Below are 20,529 nucleotides of genomic sequence, written 5' to 3' on the forward strand. Positions count from 1 at the left end.
CTCACCCGATCAATCGAATAGAGTCCCATCGTGGGCTCCCGTTTTGCTGTCTTCCACCACAGGAAACGTGGTTTCTGTGTGAGAGGTGGGTGCAGCCCCAAACTTGATATCCAGTATGGAAAGCCCAAGGAAACAATCAAAGAGAATTCTGATAGTTATTTTTTTTTCTGCCTGACATCAGATATCCTGTGGTTGTCAGTTTATGATCTGCCAGATCCACTGGAATGTGAGCTCCCTGAGGGCAGGGACTCTGTCTCTTCCCCCCCACCCATCCCGTATTTCCAGTGCTTTGCATACGGTCGGTGGTTAATCAGAACATGAAATGAATAAATCAGTGTTGAAGCCAGTGCTCCCGTAGAGGATTCTCAGAGGGGGTTCTCAGAGGTGCTGAGAGGGGTCAGTCACAGGAGGACAGGACGGGGCACTCGGCTGTCCCTGGTACTTCCCTCAGCACGCTGACCCCCAGGACTGGGAACCCTCTCCCTCCCGGGACCCTCTTCATCCCACAAGCCAAGGGCCAGGTCCAGGGCAGCGCCCAGGAGAGATTGGTTTGTATGATGAATGACTCAGACACGAATGAGCAGTCGTTAAATGTCCCTTGGGGTCCCGGCCAGAAAGAACTGTGGGCCCCCCGGGGAGTAATAGTGCTGTCCTTTTCAGAGCTACCGTTTCTCTATGGCTCATCGTGTGCCAGACACAGGCCAGTCATTTCACATTTCGTATCTCATTTAATCCTCACAAACCCCCGTTAATCAGTACTGTTACCGTCCCCTTTGGATGCAGGAGAACCCTGAGGCCCAGAGAGGTTAATGACCACTTCGAGAGGGCGCAGCAAGGGCATAAGCAGTCAGGGTTACAATCCAGACCCCTGGCCTCCCCTGGGAGCGGCCAGTGGAGCAAGAACTCAAGCCCTGGCACATGGTCGGTCACGTCTGTTACGTGTGCACAGTGGAGGAGGACCGTGGTGGACGCCTATCTGCAAAGAAGCGGGAGAAGGTGAAATTCTCGCCCCGGGATTCGTGCGTCCGATGCAGGAGGCATGGCCCAGCTCCCCTAACACTTTGGAAGATTGCAGCTGGGAAAGAGGAAACGTCCCTGCCTCTGTGTTGGTAACTGCACAATGACAGCACGCTGTGTCTCAGGATAAAATCCAAAAACACAAATGAGCTTAGACTTCCTTCCTTCGTTTGTCCATTCCTTAATTCAGCTATTTTATTAAGTTCCTGCCATGTGCCAGACACTGGTCTCAGGGCTGGGTTCTAGTAGGGCACCGGGAGGCTAGGACCCCCGCCCTCCCAGAACGTACCATTTCACGGGAGAGGTGTTAACAATACAGGGTGATAAACTTGGTGCCCGGGGCAGTCTGGGAGCTGAGAGAGCACAAAGCTGGGGTACTGAGGCTCCTCTGGAGATCCCCCCACCGCAGGACTGCAGAAAGAGCGGGAGGGGCCAGGGAAAGGCACTGGGGGAGGGGAGGAGAGAGCCACAGCCTTTGCTTTGAGAGATTCATATGCCCAAGAGGGGAGGCAGTGCAGGTGTGGGAAGTGAGTGTCTATTTTGAGGACAGAAGCAGAGCCTATGCTCACACTTAAGAAGGAAATCTCGCCCGTGGCCACCCAGCCCGGGCAGGGAGTGGGGCCGAAACCCTGCTCACCAACGCACTGCAAGTTGCAGGCTCAGGAGCTGTACCCGCCCGAACCGAGACCTTTTCCAAGTTCACAGCCGGTGGCCTGGGGGCCAGCAGTGACCGTCCTTCAGATTGCTTCATAAATGTGCCCCCGATGGCCCTCTGCTCATTGGAAGTGGCTTGGGCTCTGGAGGGCCAAAACAAATGCTTTCCTCTCTGAGCTTGACGTCACCCCATGGTGGGGACAATTCACGGTCAGGTGGCTGCTCTTGGGAGCTGGCGGCCCAAGGACCACAGGCAACCTTGCATTCAGTGTGGGGTGGGAAACAGCTTCCTAAAACCTGGCTATGGGAAGAATCAGTCGCATCTCCCCGCCGCCTTTAAGGTCCTTTTCAGAAAGTCACCTTAATAGGTGTTTCAGATTCAACATAAACTCCATTTTCATATGTCTCTTGCCTTTCCCATTTCATGGGATTCTTCCAAAAATCCCAATTCACTAATGGGCTTGTGTTGTTGCAGGTCAAGGTCCTGCCCCTGAGTGGTTGCGGCCAAGGCTGCATCCTCCCAGGGCTGAGCCCCGGCCTGGGTGGGAAACGAGCCATGATGGAGTTCATGTAAAGAAAAATGAAGGCCGCTCTCTGCGCCCACCCCCCCCTGCCCAATTCAGAGCCCCACCGTCTGCTCTGACCCTGAGCCAGGGATTGGTGACCAGTATCTCAGTGGCTGTTTTCCATGACAACTGGCATGCCTGAGCTCATTCATCAATTTCCATGCAACAAAACCAGTTTGTGGAAAACTTGCATGAGTTCCTGAATCCGGGGGTGAAGGGGGGACATGGTGAGATATAAGACAGACTTTTCCTGTGATGGTAGGAACATTTCCAGCTCCCCCCAGGCCTCCCTTCTGATCCCCAGCCACAGTGTCACTTTTTCCACGGCCTTATCAATTTCTGATAGGCCGGGATGAATCCAGCATTGGAGGGAAAAGGAGGCCCTGGGAAAAGCAAAGCCTGCCAGGTCCCCCCACCGTGCACATGCGTGGCCCCACATGGGCTCAGACCCGGCCTCAAAGTGTGACATCATCCAGCTCGGTCACATCCCCTCTTTCCCCTGTGCATGTGGACTCTGGAATAGGGAGGAAGCCTAGCTGGACAGGAAGTCATCCGTGATATAGAAAGCCACGGATACTCTGACTAAACCCAGCTTTGGCCTCCAATACGGAAGAGGAAGATGGGACTTCCTGAGAAGGGTCTATCAGTAGCCTTTGGGTGTAGTTGTTAGTTATTAGTTCCCTTCAGCAAGTAATTCTGGTTTTCTCCCTTCCTGGGCTCTAGTTGGGACTGTACTTCCTGGCCCACTCTATGGGTGAGTGGGTCCAAGTGCCCAATGTTAGCCAATGAGTTGCTAGTGGAAATGACATGCATCACTGCTTGGCTAAACGCCAGTGGGTTACCTTTTTTTCTTTCTGATATTGTGATTGAAAGCGCTTGAGATAGCGGAAGCCCTGATTGTGTGAACGCCTGAGTGACTAACTACAGGATGAACAGGACCCTTCCGCCACGATGGATGTGTAGCATGCACAAGAAACGAGAGGGTGCTGATTTTTGTTTCTGAGACTCGGTGCTCTTTGTTACTGCCGCATAACCTAGTCTATACTGACTGATGCAGTGGTGTGGAATGATAAAAGCCAGATGGAGGCGAGGAAGCTCTGGCTCCAACAAGACTCCCAGGTTAGTGTTTGTCTCTTCTCAGCTCTTCTTAGTATTGTTGCTAATAACTTTTGACCTTGAACCGCTGATTAAATTCCTCTGAGTATTATTATTCTTATCTATAGGATAAGGCTAATGGTACTTGCCTCTCAACATTCTACAAGGACTCAACGTGATGATGCATATAGAGTGTCTAGCCTGTTGTCCGTGTTTTACTTTGGACCTACTTTACTCTGTCTACTTACCGTTTCATTGATTCTAACGTGCCCGTTTTACGCATTCAACATTTCTGACATTTACAATCAATGCCATCTTCCAATTCGTGGGCAGTGGTGTTTCCTTCTCGGTGGCAGATAAATAACACCGTGTCTCACCTTCAGATAGTGTCTGAGTTACTTAAATAAGGTGGTTGGCACTCCGCAAACAGTAGAAATTATTCTTCTCTTTCATGCTGTCTCATTGAACTTTTTGGGATTTGGCCCATCTAGAAAATGAGAATCATAATCATAATCTCCAAGGAGCCGATGAAGTGGAAATGCTTTCCCAGGATCAACTGCTTGGTAGTAGAGTGAGTCGTAACCCACAAGGGACACTGCCTCCAGGAGGGCTGCCTGATCACACCCTCTCCGGGCATGTGCGGTTGGCAGGTTTAGTTCTAGTGGGGATCCTGAGGATGCCGGTACTTCTGGAGCGGTGGGAGTTGGCACAGCCAGGGGGACACAACTGGGCCCACCCGAGGCCCAGCTGGAAGAGGAGAACTAGGGTGCGGAATTATTCAGCCGGACACAGGTTGCAAAGCCATTTTCGTCTCTCAGAAGCCACGGGTCTTCCGATAGTCCATTTGTCCTTTTGGAATCTCAGATTTGTCTTTTGTAACAAGGGGCTATTTATAGGTTCCTTACAGGATTGCGGTAAGGACTTAGTGAAAAAAAAATATATATATATGTGGAGCATAGAGCAGAGCTGTCCAATTTTGGAGCCACTGGACACACATGGTTATGAAGCACTCAAAATGTGGTCAGTCCAAATTGAGGTGTCCTGTAATGTACAATATGTAATGGATTTCAAAGATTGAGTATGAACAAAAGGACATAAAACATCTGATTTTATCATGTTTATGTTGCTATTGGAATGATAATATTGTTGACATGATAATATTTTGGATATACTACGTAAGGTATATTATGAAAAGTAATTTCACCTGCTTCTTTTTACTATTTCCCTTTTTTTTTAATGATGTCTTTTTTTTTTTGAAAGTTTATTTATCTTTTTTTAGTAATCTTTACACTCAACATGGGGCTTGAACTCACGACCCCAAGATCAAGAGTCGCATACTCTTCCGCCTAAGCTAGCTGGACCCCCCTTTCCTGTTTCTTCTGTGGCTACTAGAAAATTCAAAATTACATTTCTGGGTCACATTTGCGACCATGAGGTTGGTCTAGAATGATGCCTGGCCCGTAGTGCATACTCAGTAAAAGTTGAACAGAAACAGGCAGGGTGCCGGAGGCTTACAGGAGAGAATTCCAGGGTTGTCCCAGGGAACAGCACTAAGGAGGAAGGGAAAGCATCTTAATGCAGGCAAAATTTGTCTTAGTGGCTTTGGTAGGAAAGAGAGAATGCTTCCCGATTTGACTGTAGTGGAGATGAGAGACAAGACATTTTCCGCTTTATCTCCTGTCCCCACACTCCCTCCCCTAACCATGCTGGTGATTATGCTCCGTGGGTTTCAGAGGGGATCTTTTCTGTGACCTTGTGTGTCCTCCGCACTAAAACACCTGCTCCCTGAGAGCAAGCCCCACATCTCTCGTGGTCACTCTTTTATCCCTGGCATCCATGGCGTGGTGCCTGACTCAAGCGAAATACTCAATAAACATTTTGTGCAAAGAATAAATTATTTCCCGTAGAGGAAATAATTATAACCCCCCAAGATTTTTCCCTAGTTGTTTTTTAAGTTTATTTTTTTTTAGTTTAGAGAGAGTGCAGGGGTGCTGGGGAGGGACAGTGATGGGGGGAGAGAGAAGGAGAGAGAAAGATCTTAAGCAGGCTCCACATTCAATGCAGAGCCCAATGTCGGGCTCAGTCCCACAACCATGAAATCATGACCTGAGCCAAAACCAAGAATTGGATGCTTAACCAACTGAGCCACTCAGGCGCCATACCCCCCAAATTTTAAAATGTGAGTGGTGTTTTATATGAGCCAGAGGTTAGGGTTCCAGCCACATGTGCTCAGGAAGGAATATAACCTCTTAAGCCTGAATGTCTCCATCTGTCAAATGGGACTATTCCTACTTTCCTTCATACTTACTTTATATTTATATTTATTTATTTTATTGAAGTGTAATTAACACACAATGCTCTATTAGTTTCAGGTGTAACACATGCTGATTCGACAACTCTACACATTATACAATGCTCACCACGATAAGCGTGGTCACCATCTGTCACCAAACAACGTCATTATACTCTTATTGATAATATTTCCTATGTTGTACTTCCCATCTCTGTGACTTATTAAGTTTATAACTGGAAGTTTGTACCTCTTAATCCCTTAAAAAATTTTAGTGTTTATTTATTTTTGAGAGACAGAGACAGAGACAGAGTGCAAGCAGGGGAGGGCCAGAGAGAGAGGGAGACACAGAATCCGAAGCAGGCTCCAGGCTCCGAGCCGTCAGCACAGAGCCCGACGTGGGGCTCGAACTCAAGAATTGCAAAACCATGCCCTGAGACGAAGTTGGACGTCCAACCAACTGAGCCCCCCAGACACCCCCCTCTCAATCCTTTTTATCTATTTCATTCATTCCCCACCCACCTTCCCTCTGGCAACCACCAGCCCGTACGTCATATTTGGTAATCTGCGCGTTGGTTCGTTTGCTTTATTTTTAAGATTCTACATGGCATTGTCTTGCTCTGTCTGACTTATTTCACTTAGCATAATACCCTCTAGGTCCATCCATGCTGTTACAAATGGCACGATTTCATGCTCTTTTACGGCTGAGGAATATTCCATCATATACGTACACACCACATCCATCTGTGGATAGGCACTTGGGTTGCTTCTGTCTCTGGGCTATTGTAAATAATGTTGCACTGGACGTAGGGTGCCTGTATATTTTTGAATTAGTGTTTTCGTTTTCTTTAGTAAACACCCAGTGGTGGAACGATGGGATTATTTGGTAAGTAATTATTTGGGAACGATGGGATTATTTGGTAAGTAATAAGCCTTTTCACAGCCACGCTATGGAAGTGATTTTGCTCATGCACATTTACCGAGCTCCTTTCTCTGGAAAGAGTCCTGCCCGTTTGTGGATCTGAGCCGACAGCCTCCTTCTGCAATCATAACGTACACGGAGTTGGGCACACTCTGTGTATGACACTCTGAGCTGTGCACTCCTACGCCACACGCACACCAGATACACAGCTTAGGGAGAGAAGATGGGCATTTCTACTTGTCCTTTGATGTCCTTTGACATCCCATTGGGATGTGGGAGCTCCCAACGCATTTTGCAGATGACAGATCCCTAGATGTAGGAATGTGACGATCACTGTCGTGAGAATGATGGGGTGCCGATGTGGATTTTTTTTCTGGAAAAGAACTGACAGCAGAAGTAAATCAGTAGGTGAAAGTTATAGAAAGATGGATTCCTCGTGGTGGAAGGTGACCCGATCCGTAGCAGGAGACCTGAATTCAAGGAAGTTCCATTCTTTTGAGCCTCAGTTTCCCCAATGGTAAAATGGGGGCTGGGCTGGCCCCCGGTCCTGCCCATCCAGAAGAGTCACTGAAACGTGAGACACGCCGATGGATGTAAAATCACTTTATGAACTGGGATACCCTTTGCAAATGCAAATGAGCATTGATTATCATTAGAGCATCTGTCAGCAAAAGAGGCCACCCCGCGAAGCCGTGTCAATTGGCCAAAGATGATTTGGAGTAAGATCGGGTCTTGAAAACTGGGTTACGTGCAGAAAGCCGAGGCCTAGATCGGGAAGATTTCCATACAATGTGAACACGCGTGAGCTGGGCTGTAGCTGGCTCAGGAGCGGGGCCGTGTGTGGTACGTCGGTGCTGGGAAGACGGGAGCCCAGGGGCCACCTTTCCCAGCCCTCCGCATGCCCGGGTCAGGGGCTCTCTGGCTCCCACAATTCCACGTTCTAGACTCGCAACCATGCCCTGCAGATGTTGGCTTCCCGGGGGCCCAGGCGTGTTTTTCAGTTTGAGGAAACAATGTGTTGAGTACTGGAGCAGAAGTCTCTAATAAATGGCTGGCATGGGTCTCTGGACATCAAACGGTTCTTAGAAATAATATTTTGAGGAGTTAAGTGTCCATGAATGGGAAACACGTGGATTGCATTTCCATGAAATACATATGGATGTAAAAATGAAAGAAAGGCTCCGGGCACTGCATGCTGGGATTCGGTTTTACCTAGAACAAAAAAAAAACAAAAATCAAAACCTCTGAGACAGTGGGCGTATCCCAAGACGATGACCTTCCTCTTGCCCCCAAGAGCACCCTCCCGTTCCAATAAGGCGGGTCACCGAGGGAGAGAAAAGGGAGGGACCCAACTGGACCGGCCACGACGCTGGGCGAGATGCCACTATTCCCGCAGTCTTGCCTCTTACCACATGTTGCTTTGGAATAAAGGGAACACACGGGACAGCGTCCCCAGGCTCGGACTGTGCAACGGCAGGTACCGGGGCTACGGAAAACCAGCCCGCGGCCGGTTTCCGAGCCCCGCTCAGAGAGCGGGCTGCCGTGCTGATTGTGTGATGCATCGGAAGAAACGCAAGCTAAATAATGTTTAATTGACAGAGCAGATTGTTTACTTTCGAATAATTGCACTAAATTGCAGTGCTTAAAAAGTACTTAGACTTTGCAACTTGGCTCTGCCCGCCCCGCTCCAGTGGGGTCCCGGGGGGCCGGGGCTGGGGATGGGTCGAAGACCCTGGGAACAGGCACAGGGAGGACTCGGCCGTAGGGAAGGTCTGTGGGGTCAGCTGGCCATGAGCCCGCGAGCCCACTGGCTTTGCTGAGGCTCCTTTGTCAGGCTGCAACTCACCTGGGCGCAGGCTCCCTCTGAGCTTTGGAGGCCACACCCGGTCCAGGACAGAGCGCATTGACAGAGAGCATTGTCCTCGGTGAATGGACCCGCCCACAGGCCTCAAGGGCACCCACGCCCCTTGCCCACATGCAGCGTTAACAGCTCTACAAATCTGTTACTTTGAGTGGAGGTATCATTCTCATCGTGATGGGGGAGCCGGGGAGCCTGGGCACTGACCCGGGATCCCCCTCCCCGGGAGACATAAACATGCGTACAAGCAGAACTGATTTTCAGCAGCTCATTAAAACATTGAAATACTTCAGCAACGGTTGGGACACCCCTGTGGCCTCAGCTCCTGGGTGACCCCGGTCTTCCTGGTTGCCCCAATCCCTTCTCTGGACCCCCAAGGCAACTCCACAATCCAGAGGCTGAAGAGTCAAGCCAAGGCACCAGAGAGGTCCTTCGAGACCCCAGGCCAACACATGGGCAGTGTCTGCTCTGACTGATGCCCACCCTGGAGCTCACTTTCCGTGTGGCAGTGACCGATGAATGCCCATGACCAGGTAGGTGACGAAGTCGCATGCAAACCATCCGGGGAGAACATCTGACGGAGGTATAAACGTACCCAAATTATAGGATGGTCTTTGTCAGACCCCGGCCCACACCATCCACCCCCAATCCCTGTCACTTCCATCCCGGGCTGGGCTGTTTAAAACATTTGGCACCATAAGCAGAATATCTAAGCTTTATAATATGCTTCTCAAGGGCCTGTGAAAATATCTGAGAACTGGAAAAATATTTTTGGCTCTAAAATACAAAAAGAAAACCACAAAATTAAAATTAATATATGTTTAAATGTCTACAAGCCATAACATTACGTCAGCGACTCAACTCTGGGCCAACTCAATTTGTATATAGTTATATAAAAACTAAGTTTAATGTGGACTCTGGGGGAGTTTCACTTATTTGCCGCGGTGGGGGTGGGGCCTTCTAAAGAAAGAGCCCCCAGAGTCATCCGGCTCAGAAGTGCCCTGAAGCCCAGTGCCCGGAAGGCAGGTCCAGTCCTTGTCCCTGCCCCACTGGCCATGTCCCTTCTTCTCCAGTCGCCTTCTTCTAGAGCCCGTGTGTCGTGATGGGATGTCTCCACCTCCTGCCCTCTGGCTGTTTGTGCCTAGTTCTCTGGCTGCAATATTTGTGATATTTGATATTTAACCGAGCGTTTGCTTGAACGGGGCCTCAGTCCTCTAGTCTTCTGTCTCACACTCTCTCATCCGCCCGGACAGTGTCAGCTGTCACCTCCGTGTGGCCGGCTTCCAATTCCGTGTCCCCAGCCCCGGCCTCCACCCGAGCTCCAGACCCGTATCTCCAAGCGCGGATTGAATGCTTCCTCTCGGGTGACCTGCACAAGCCTTCCGCTCAGCACGTCCCAAGGCCAAGGCCACCTCGCCTTCAGCCAAAGCGCTGCTCTCCCTGCGCAGCCCGTCACGCCCTGCCTCTCCTGCTGCAAACAGTACCAAACACATTTTCCCAACTCCCCTAAAACATAAGTCATCCCGGACACCTCCCTCTTCGTCACCCTAACGTCCGTCAGCCCCCTTGCCACTGCGTGGTCTTTACTTCCGTCGTGCTCACATCAGTCCTTCAGTGTCAGCCCAGGCTCACCACCTTGGTCCAGGCCAAGGCGGGCGAGCAGGCCTCCTCCCAAGTCCCAGCCCTGGTGCACAGGTGGCAGCCATCTGGACTGCGGGTGGAGAAAGAGTCGAAGGCTCTCTTTGACCTCATTGGGGAAAGACGGCCATGATGGATTTCTGATAACTGTCAGGGACATAGGACGAGGGGGAGGGGGCGCAGGTTCTGGAATCCTCGCCTTAGGCCTTTTGAAGGTGACTCCTGAACGGAGGCAGCTGTTACCTGCCTGGCCTCCCGGCCTTCCATGGCTCCCTCCTCCACGTTGCCCTGTGCGCTGTTCCGAGATCAGTCGGGGACAACACTTGCACTCAAGCCTCCTACCCAGAAACCGTCATTGATTATTTATTTACCTGATACGACATGAAGCGCAAGCCTGTGGGCTGGTGTTTACAGCCCATTGGGTCTGACTCCAGCTTCCGTCTCCCCCTTAATTTCCTGCTGAAGGCCCGTGCCCAAACCTTGTTCCAAATAACTAGGCCTGGTCATTGGTCCCCGACTGTGTCTGACTCCACCCTGCCCTCATCATTACTCATGAGCCTCCACCAGCCTGGGATACCCTCCTCTTTCCACGCCTGCCCCCATCTTCCACCCCAGCGTCAGGCTCATCCTAATAATAGCAGACTTCTCGAATGTTCTCTCCGTGACATGCGATTCTAAGCGGTTCACTCGGATGAACTCTTTTAATCCCAAGAACAACACTATGAGGGAAGTATCTGTTATGACGAGTCCCATTTCACAGATGAGGCTCAGAGAGGTTAAATAACTAGCCTAAGGCCACACAGCTTATAAGGAGCAGAGGCGAAACAAGAACCCAAGAAGTCTGGCTTCGGAGTCTGCACCTTGGCTGTCGTGTTACCTTGCCCTTTAATTCTTGACCCTTCCAGGCAGACCTCCCCAGCTCCTGGCCCCTCGTCTGCAGCACCTTTTATCTGTGATACTTAGGTTCTACCCTACGCTGCTCTTGTTCACCTGTTTCTGCTTCCTTGACGGAACCTCAGATATCAGTGGGGACAAGAAAAAATCAAGCCCAAGGGTCAGGGGCAGTAGTAGAGTGACATCAGGGCTATCACCCCTCAGGTCCCTCCCAAGTATTCCCTCCCCTGGTGGCTTATCCATGTTATTTTATTTCATTTTTAGTCGAGGATGTAAGAGGGTATGATTAGCCCTACTTTATATGTAAGGAGACTGAAGACCAGAAGAGTCAAGAAATTTACCCAAGCTCACACAGCAGTCGGCCATCCTTCCCCCGCTTCCTGACAACAGTTCTGTTTTCTTTTGTTTTTCTGGGTCTACATGAAAGAGAAGAATGGGGAGAGGCCCACGTGACGGGCTTCTCTTTTTCATCCCACTACCCGTATGTGTCAAGAGGATGAGACCCCCCCATGCGGGGCCCATGCAGCCCCTGATGTCCAGTGGTGGGGGACGGTGGGGGACACATCTATAGCCTCAGAGCAAATTCAGTAGCCACTGTGCTAAGAGGGGATGTAAGCTGGTCCCTTCCTTGGTCCAAAACCTCCTTGTCTTTTCTTCCTTTCTTTTATTCCTTCTTCTTTCTCTGCTGTTTTTCTCCCTCTGCTTCCTTCTGCCCAATCTCAGCACCTCCTACAAAATACGATTTTAGGCATCTCTGTGGGAATATGCCTGCAAGGCTCTCTCTACCAGACAGCCGGGCCCGGGCCAGCTGCTCTTAGCCGTGAGACGCGCGGTAAGCATTGACGGTGCAGACGTCTGTGGGGGCGCCTGGCAGACGAGCTCCAGGTAATCCCCAGGGAAGGGATGTCTCAAAACAGAGTCTGTCGACTTCATTTCCAAGATGGAAATCGCATTTGGGTTTTTGAGAAGAAGGTGAAGCACAAAAAAAAAAAAAAAAAAAAAAAAATCCTCACCACCATCACCACCGAAACAAGTCAACTCTATCAACCCAGTGAGCGCGTAAACCTTCCCGATCTGAGATAGTTTGTATTACCTGAGTTTCCCCTAAAATCCTAAATGAGGGCAATTGCCAGCTTCTAAATTTAGGCATTTGTGGGCGCCTGTTGGCAGAGAGAAGAAAGGCTTGCTTCAGTGCTGTGGTTTGTCTTGAAATCCAGTCAAGCCCCAAATTCCAAACACAAAGCAGCTGCTTGCCCAGAATCTGAGCCGGGATGTTTCATATCGATGGCTCCTCCCCACGCCACCCCCCCCCCCCCCGGCCCCCAGCCCCCAGCCCACCTCCCTCCCCCACCGCTTCTCTTTTTTCGTTACTAAAGCGTGCCAAAAACGCTCAGTGTGAATGAAAATTGGGATGGGTGCAAACTCAAGCCAGCATTATCTGCCACAGACGATCAAGGATTCTGGGGCGGGCCTGCGGGCAAGCCATCCGGGCATACCTACCTGCCCCAGCGCCACTGTTTACAGAAGAAAGGAAAAAATAGAAATCGATCTATGGCGTTGGTACAGGGGCTGGGTCAGGCGGGGCAAAGTATTCAGTTGCCACTCTTTCGGCCACACGAAATGCCAGCTGATCCCTATCGGGCCCCAACCGGGGTATCTTTAAGGTAAATCTCCTGTTCCACACTCGGAGCCAGGTGTCTACTTTCCGAGGCCCGGGCTGAGTGGTCCACCACCGAATCCACCCCGATCGGGTGACGTCTTGGGTACTGCAGCTGCGTGGGTATTCCGACACACGCCCTCCCCTTTGCTGGGCTGTTGGCCCTCTCCGGCGGAAGGTTCTGTCCCCGGGCCTGGCTCCAGCTGTCTCCAGAAAGCCGTGTCTCATGCACACGGCAGAGTCCCACGGGGTTTAGCCTTCTGCTGTGAAACGCCCAGGTCTCGAATTGATTAAAAATCAATACCAGGGGATGGTGTACAGATGTCAGGCCGATACCTGGAGAGAGAAGGCATGTTTGTGGAGCCGTCTCCATGGACGACGGTTTCTGCATGTTCTCCTCCTTCGATGTGGGCCTGCTGGTTCCCATCTTACAGATGAGAAGGCTGAGGGTCAGTAACTTTTCCAAGGTCACGCCGCTAAAGTGACCAAGCGGAAGATTCGAGAAACGTACACCTGATTCGAAGCCGATTCCCCCCCCGCCCCCCCCCCCCCGCCACAGTCAACCCCCTCCCACTGATATCAGAATTTCTAAAGGTCAATCCACCATTTATTTCCAGATGTCTGCATGTCTCCAGGGGCACGTCCCCGGCCCTTGGTCTCTTCATCTGTAAATAAGGCAGTGGGAGGGAGGAAGGCAGCTCCGGCGTTTTCTTTCCCAGCTCTGACATTTCTGAAATCCTGTGTCTATGGATACAGTCAGAGCCTTTCAAGCAATAAATCAAGGTGTTTGAAAATTACAAATAAGCCCTGGAAGCCAGGGTTCACAGTGGCTGGGGCCTTTAAGCCATGGTCTATAAAAATAAAGACTGACTTGAGAGGTTTACTGTTGGCAGGCGAGGTGCCCAGCTTAACTCGGCTCTTGCACCGGCGTCCTTGGAGCGGGGCTCACCGACGTGACAGCATGGATGTTGGGCCCCTGGCCCGCGGTGCGCCCCCATCGGGCCACGGGCCAGGGTGAAATGCGACTTTCCGCGGGATGGTGGGACACCGTTTGGGGAGCCACAAGGGGTGCAGTCAGACCACGCGGCAGGCGGCTTTGGCAGGGCCCCTGGTGGGTTTTTTTGCACAGAGGGCTCTCGGGAACCGGTCTCCCAGTCCTCTTTTGCTCCTGTCTATGACCCTTACCTTCCCTCTCCTGCCCCCCTCTTCCCGCTCTCAATGAGTGTGGCGGGAACCTGGCCAACGACTGAGAGAAAATGAAGACATTTCTCAAATGGCATGTTCCAGTGGCTGAGCTCTGGCAGGCAGAGCCTGGGGGGAGTGGGGCCAGTTCCCTATCCATCCCCTAAATATCCTAAGTATGTTCCCTCCTTGGCCGCAAAACCACAGCAATGTCTCCCTTCCTCCCCTCCGCCCTCGGACCCGGGGTCTGCAAGGAGATCAGCCCGCCGCAAGGTCCCAGAGGCGCCACCCGTTGCCAAGGGCGGGGCCTCGGCCAGCTTGGCGTTCTGCTGGCCCCCGGGCTGGCGCTGGCCATCGGTAGCGCGGCCCGCCCGGGCTTCTGAGCACGCTGGCCCGGCCGCCGTCCCCAGAGCCGCTGTTGGGGGGTGCGCGTCCACTTGGTGGGGAAGGCCCGCTGGCCTCCCCCAGTTACTCCTTTTGGGGAACAGGCTTCCCTCTTCCCATATTGCCTTAGAACCCTGGGCGCCGTGGGGCGTTCAGGGCCAGGGACATTTCTGACACTGACCGTAGCCCCTTGGAAAGCCACTTCCTTTTCCAGGCCTCTCCATGAAAACATCAGAGGAGATGAGCGGTCTGGAACTTTCCGTGGGGAGTTTGGTGAAGGAAACTCGCACAACAGGGAGATAGCCGACCACAGATGCCAGGCCCGCCACATTTTTACCTGTTCCATACCCTCGGTCAACTAATATTGAGTGCCTGCGTTTATCCATGCATGTCAAGACCGCCACTGACGTCATAGGTGCCTGTGACATGGCCCCTGTCCTTACAGGGGGCTTCTGATGGGTCCAGGGATAGAACGTGCACCAACGGAAGCAATCAGCAATTGGATGGATCCAGGGAAGAAAGGAATGATGGGTGTCCTGCAGTCAATGGAGATGGGTCTTGGGTTGAGTGACAGTCTATCCCTGCCCTTCGCTTATGATTTTCCTAGAGTCTTGGGGTCGGAAGGGTCTTCTGAGGCCTCCCCTTCGGACTGATTGCTCCTGCTCTTTCTGGTACCACTCTCCAAATGCCAGAGTTCCCAGAGTTCCCAGGTTCTGGCATCCTTCTACTGATGCTTTGCTCTCTCCACCTTGGTGGCTCAACCACACTATGGCTCCCAGTGCCACCTCGCATCCCCGAAATCTGCATATTCGGTCTTAGTCTGCTGTCCAGGGTCTAGACAATTCTAGACCACATTGTAGGATTGTAGTGGCCTACAATTCTAGCCACTTCTGGGTGGCTTTCCAACATGCCTTCCTCACACCTTTCACTCGGCACGGCACCAAAGTAAACCATCCCATACCGCATCCTCTGACGTCCCCAGTGTGGTTCTTGGCACACCGGGTCCCAGGGTTGCCCAGGCCCGAATCGTAGACTTGACTTCAGATGTGCCGCGTCTCTCCCCACTCTCCTACCCAGCTCCCCTCTCTTTCCTCCTCTCCGTTGACCCCTCTGCCACTTAGTTCATGACCTGTTGGCCATTGTCTGCATCCTCAGGGCGTCAGGGGAAACTTTCTGTTGCTACTCAGCTGGATGTTGACTCCCGCTTCCCGGATCAGACAACATTTTTACTTCCCAGCTTCTAGGCCTTGGCTTATGAGCATAATAGAGCAGAGAAGTGACAAAAAGTAGTCAGAACAATATTCCCTGTCCTCCTACATACATTCTAGAACTTGCCACCCTCCCATCAAGTTGTGAAGGTTATTTATTGTGCCCTCCCCGGAACCTGGGTTGGGGGTATATTTCGTGACTGTCTTGGCTGAAGTAACACCACAGAAGTAACACCAGCTGACGTCCAAGGCTACGTCATGAAGAGCGATACCATTTCCACCTGACACTCTCTCTCTTGGAGTCCTAAGCCACCATGCGGAAGCCACCATGCTGGAAACGTGGAGGTAGCAATCTGCCTGAGCAGTGCTCTCTGTCCCAGCCCCCAGCCTGGGAGCCGGCCAACACGTTGTGCAATTGGGGGCACTTTGGCTGACTGCAGTGCCCCCACCCTCTGGCAGGGACTGCTTGAGATATGCAAGTGAGGGCCACCAAGGTGAATCCCACTGCTTCCCAAACCATGAGATAATAATAAATGATTAGTGTTGTGTACATCACTCATTTTGGAGCGGTTTGTTACACAGCGGTAGCTTACTGAGATATCGGGGTGCAGAGCTAGAAATTCCTTGTTTGAAAGCCTGGCTCCAAGACAAGCTGCCTCAGCCAAGTTCTCGTCTGTGCCAGAGTTTCTTCATCTACAAATTGGAAGCAATATTGTGTGCTCAGCATTGCTAGGAGTCTCATGGATGACACCGGAAAATGTCTGGTACAGTATCCCTCACTCAGCTTGTCTCTGATAAATGATGGTGGGTGTGATTACCCCTCCAACTAGACCAGGTCCTGTGCCCTCAGCCCCAGTCTCAGCTGAGCCAGATTCTGCCCTGCTCAACCCCGCGCTCTTCAATAACGCCTTTCCTGCCCCTCCAGCTGGAAGGAAACCATCGCAACTCAGAACGTGGCACCAGTTGCCCAACACTTCTCACGCATCTCCGCGTGGGTATTCGGCATATTGGTGTAAAACTTAGACATCCCTCACTAGCCAGGGACTTGCTTGTGGGCAGGGGCCATGGGTCACATCTCAGTCACCCTGCATTTCCCTGGACACCTCTTTCGTCAGACAAAATGCACGGCAATAAATATTTATTGACCAAGGCAGATGGACAACAGAGCATTTCCTTTCAGAACTCCCCATTCATTCCTGACCTGAGATCTTTATGCAGCAGAATCTTAGATGCTTCAGCCTGGTCTCCATACCAATGCTGTATCTAGGTCTTGGTGCTTCTCCTACCTATACAATGTTATTTCTCTAATATGAAGCCCCCAACTCACCCATGATCAACACCAAACAGCCAGTCAGCACCTGCCACCATGAATATGCAGAATGTGAGTAATGAGAGGGAAGCCCACGTTCCCTGAAGTGACTGACACGTGAGTGAGTTTGGGGCTGGACCAGGCTGATGTCAGAGAACTTGTCATCTTAGCGAAGTGACCAGATCTTCCCAGACAGTGGGAGGGCCTTGGCCAAGAAGGAGATGCATCTCAGAGGACAAGAGTTGCATGCATCGCCCTTCTATTAGGGGATGAGAATGAGGTCTATCCACCAACATCGGCACCATGCAGGGCCAAGGACAAACACTCTCCACTCTCCCCTTGAGCTTCCTTCTTTGCCTCCTTCTTTCCTTCACTCCTTCCTTCCTTCCCTCCTTCCTTTCTTCCTTTCCTCCTTCCTTCCTTCCTTCCTTCCTTCCTTCCTTCCTTCCTTCCTTCCTTTCCTCCTTCCTTCCCTCCTTATTTCCTTCCTTCCTTCCCCCCTTCCTTCCCTCCCTTCTTCCTTTCTTCCCTCCCTCCCCTTCCCTCCTTCCTTCCTTTCCTCCCTCATTTCTTCCCTCCCTCTCTCCTTCCCTCCTTCCTTCCCTTCCCCTTCCCTCCTTCTTTCCTTTCCTCCCTCCTTTCTTCCCTCCCTCCCTCCTTCCCTCCTTCCTTCTATCCCTCCCTCCCTCCTTCCCTCCTTCCTTCTATCCCTCCCTCCCTCATTCTTTTTTTCCTTCCCTCCCTCTTTCCTTCTCTCCTTCCTTCCTTCCTTCCCTCCTTCTTTCCTTCCCTCCCTCCTTCCTTCACTCCTTCCTTCCTTCCTTCCTTCCTTCTCCCCTTCCTTCCCCCCTTCCTTCCCTCCCTCCTCTCCCTCCTTCCCTCCTTCCTTCCTTCCTTTCTTTCTTCCTTCCCTCCTTCCTTCCCTCCCTCCTTTCTTCCCTCCCTCCCTCCTTCCCTCCTTCCTTCCTTCCCTCCCTCCACCCTTCCCTCCCTCCTTCCTTCCTTCCTTCCCTCCCTCCTTTTTTCTCTCCTTCCTTCTTTCCTTCCCTCCCTCCTTTCTTCCTTCCCTCCTTCCTCCTTTCCCTCCCTCCTTTCTTCCCTCCCTCCCTCCTTCCCTGCTTCCTTCCTTCCCTCCCTCCACCCTTCCCTCCCTCCTTCCTTCCTTCCTTCCCTCCCTCCTTTTTTCTCTCCTTCCTTCCTTCCTTCCTTCCTTCCTTCCTTCCTTCCTTCTGCAAACATTTGCTCCATACCTACTATGTTCCAGGTAAGTGCTTCAGGACAAAATGATGATCAAAGCACATGTGTGTGCAAATAACTAAACAAGTCATCATCACATTTTTTGGTAAGTATTGGGCATAGTGTCGAGGCTGCTCACCCACCCAACCTTGGAATTCAGGGAAGACTTGCAGGAGAAGTGACCCACAAGCTGAGTCAGAAACAGCTAGATATGCAGAAGAGTGAATAGAGCAGAGTGTGGAAAGCTGGGGAGGGGCCAGGCCATAGGGATAGCAGGCACAAAGGCCCACAGGTGAGGGAGGACGCAGAGAGACTACACATGGTCCCAGCACTGACCCAGGGAAGATGGCTGGAGCTGAGTGGAGTTGGAACAGATGGAGAGGTGCTCAGGACTCGATCACCAAGGGCCTTATGGACCACGTACAGGGGCTTGGCTTCATCTTTGAGTCACTGATGGACCTTTGTCCCTTGGGCCAGTTCTGCATTTTAGAAAGATCCCGACAACAGGATGAAGAATGGATTGAAGGCGCCATGTCTCATGAAAGGACCAGTTGGGAGATAGTTGTCATTACCCAAGTAAGTATTTGCAGTATCCGGACCAGGGGGGTGGCACAGGGCTAGAGAGGGACAAGTCGACGGCCCGCAGATGTAGGAGACACAGAAAACATAAGGGAAGTCAAAATAGATGCAATGCAAGGAAGTAGCAGAGAAGGTTTCAAAGGAGAGGGGCAAATAGGCAGGCCGAGGAAGAAGATGCCATTGGAAGAGCTGTAACTTGGTCAGAGCACCTGTCTGCTTTAGACCCCTGTTTCTGAGTGCTTACCAGGAGATACATGGTGGCGAGGGGCACAGGAGGGAGTAAGAAGCCTGGGTCGCCACCTGCCCTCCCCAAGTGCTCCTGTCCCCGTGACAGAGACTCGGCTGATACCCATTCCTCCAGCATCATAGCCTTCCTGGCCCTCTGGACTCCAGAGTAGGAGCAGTTGTGAGTCATAAGAAAGGGCAGCGTGGAGAGGAGGAAATGACCTCTGATAGCATTGCCACGTGCTGCACGTCCACGGCTTTGCCCCCAGAAACGAGAGGGATACAAAATGGATGGCTTGAGCGGTCACGGAGAAGGCTTTGAGGTTTGCATCCAACCTGTAAGGTGGTCTGGCGACTTGCAAACCCAAGAATGCTCTCACTCTGTGCTCAGCGGTGGGGCCTCAGTGTGTCTGGGGGTCCTGGCTGGCCTGGATGGTACCTCTTCCCAAGACCATTGTTTTCCCTCTGGCAACTGGATTCCAGGAAGCAATGGGGGTGGGGGGCTTGGCCCACGGCCACTCACTTGTCCGTAGAGTGTGGTCAGTCTCGACCTAGGAGGTATTTGTCCACGTGAGCCAGCGTGGGTGTTTACATACACGTGGGCATGTTCTGTGTCATATATTGTAGGCATATTCGTGTATGTGTGCTGTTTATGCGTGCATATGTGTGTGCCCATGTGTGTGATCACCAAAGCGTGTGTGAGTTTACCCTCCTGTGCTTTCGGGTGCAAACAAGTATCGGCAATGCCCGGGTCTACGTGCTCCTGTGAGCGCTCACATCAGTTAGCTTGTGCTGTGTAACAAGTCACAGGCTTAGCAGCTTAAAGCAACAGACATTTATAATTTAATATTCCTCATAATTTTGTGGGTTGGCTGGGAATTCTTCCGAGCCTGTTCGTGTGTCCACGGCGGCTGGTGCCTCAACTGAGGGGGGCTCTACAGTGGCATGAGCCACGTCTGGTGGTGGCAGTTTTTGCCGCGTCAGGGGAGGACTTGGCCCCATGGTCTCTCACCCCCCCCCGCAAGCTAGCCAAGGCTGGCTTACACAGTAGCCTCAGATTCCAAGCACAGCGAGACCCAGTCTTAACGCACACATACTCTTAGATCTCTGCCTGCGTTACATTTGCTACTTTCCGATTGGCCACATCAAGTCACATGGTTAAGCCCAGCGTCAGTGTTGGGGGGAGGGAGATCAGCCCGGGGCTTGGATGCGGGGAGGGGACTCGTTGCTTCTGTATTTGCAAAACACTTGATACACGGTGCACGCGTGTGTACCTGTAGGGGTGTACCCCTGTGGAAGTGCGTGGGTGTATAGGCGCGTGCACAGGGCTCACAGGAGCAGCACCGGAAGCACGTGTGTGAGGCCCCACAGTGCCTCTCCGGGTACGTGCACACGCATTCGTGCAGGGGCAGGAAGCTGTGTGAGTGCCCGGCCACGAGTCTGCCTCTGTGGGTAAATGTCCACGTGCAGACTGAAAAGGAGCCAGAACCTAGGCTAGCTCATGGGCCTGGGTCCGGACGTAGTTCTAGAGCTTTCCCACAGGCGATTACGACAATGAAGACCAGCCTGTGGTCTCCAGTTCACACCGGCCGTAACCCAGCTCAACTTGCTGCCACTGTCCCGCGGCCCCTTCCTTCAGCACCCCCGACTTCAGTCCTCCCTGTCAGAAGCTCGGGTCACATTCCCCCTCCTCCAGGAAGCCTTCCCAGGTGGAACCATGGTGGAATCCCCAGGGCTCCCCAATGCCTTGCCTTGGTTGCATTAGCGCTAACTGCTGTCCGTTGGCACCACTGTTGTTGGGGCAGGTGTCTGTCT

This window comes from Puma concolor, chromosome E2 (assembly GCF_028749965.1).
Source record: "Puma concolor isolate L17-30 chromosome E2, mPumCon1.1.hap2, whole genome shotgun sequence".
Taxonomy (NCBI): Eukaryota; Metazoa; Chordata; class Mammalia; order Carnivora; family Felidae; genus Puma; species Puma concolor.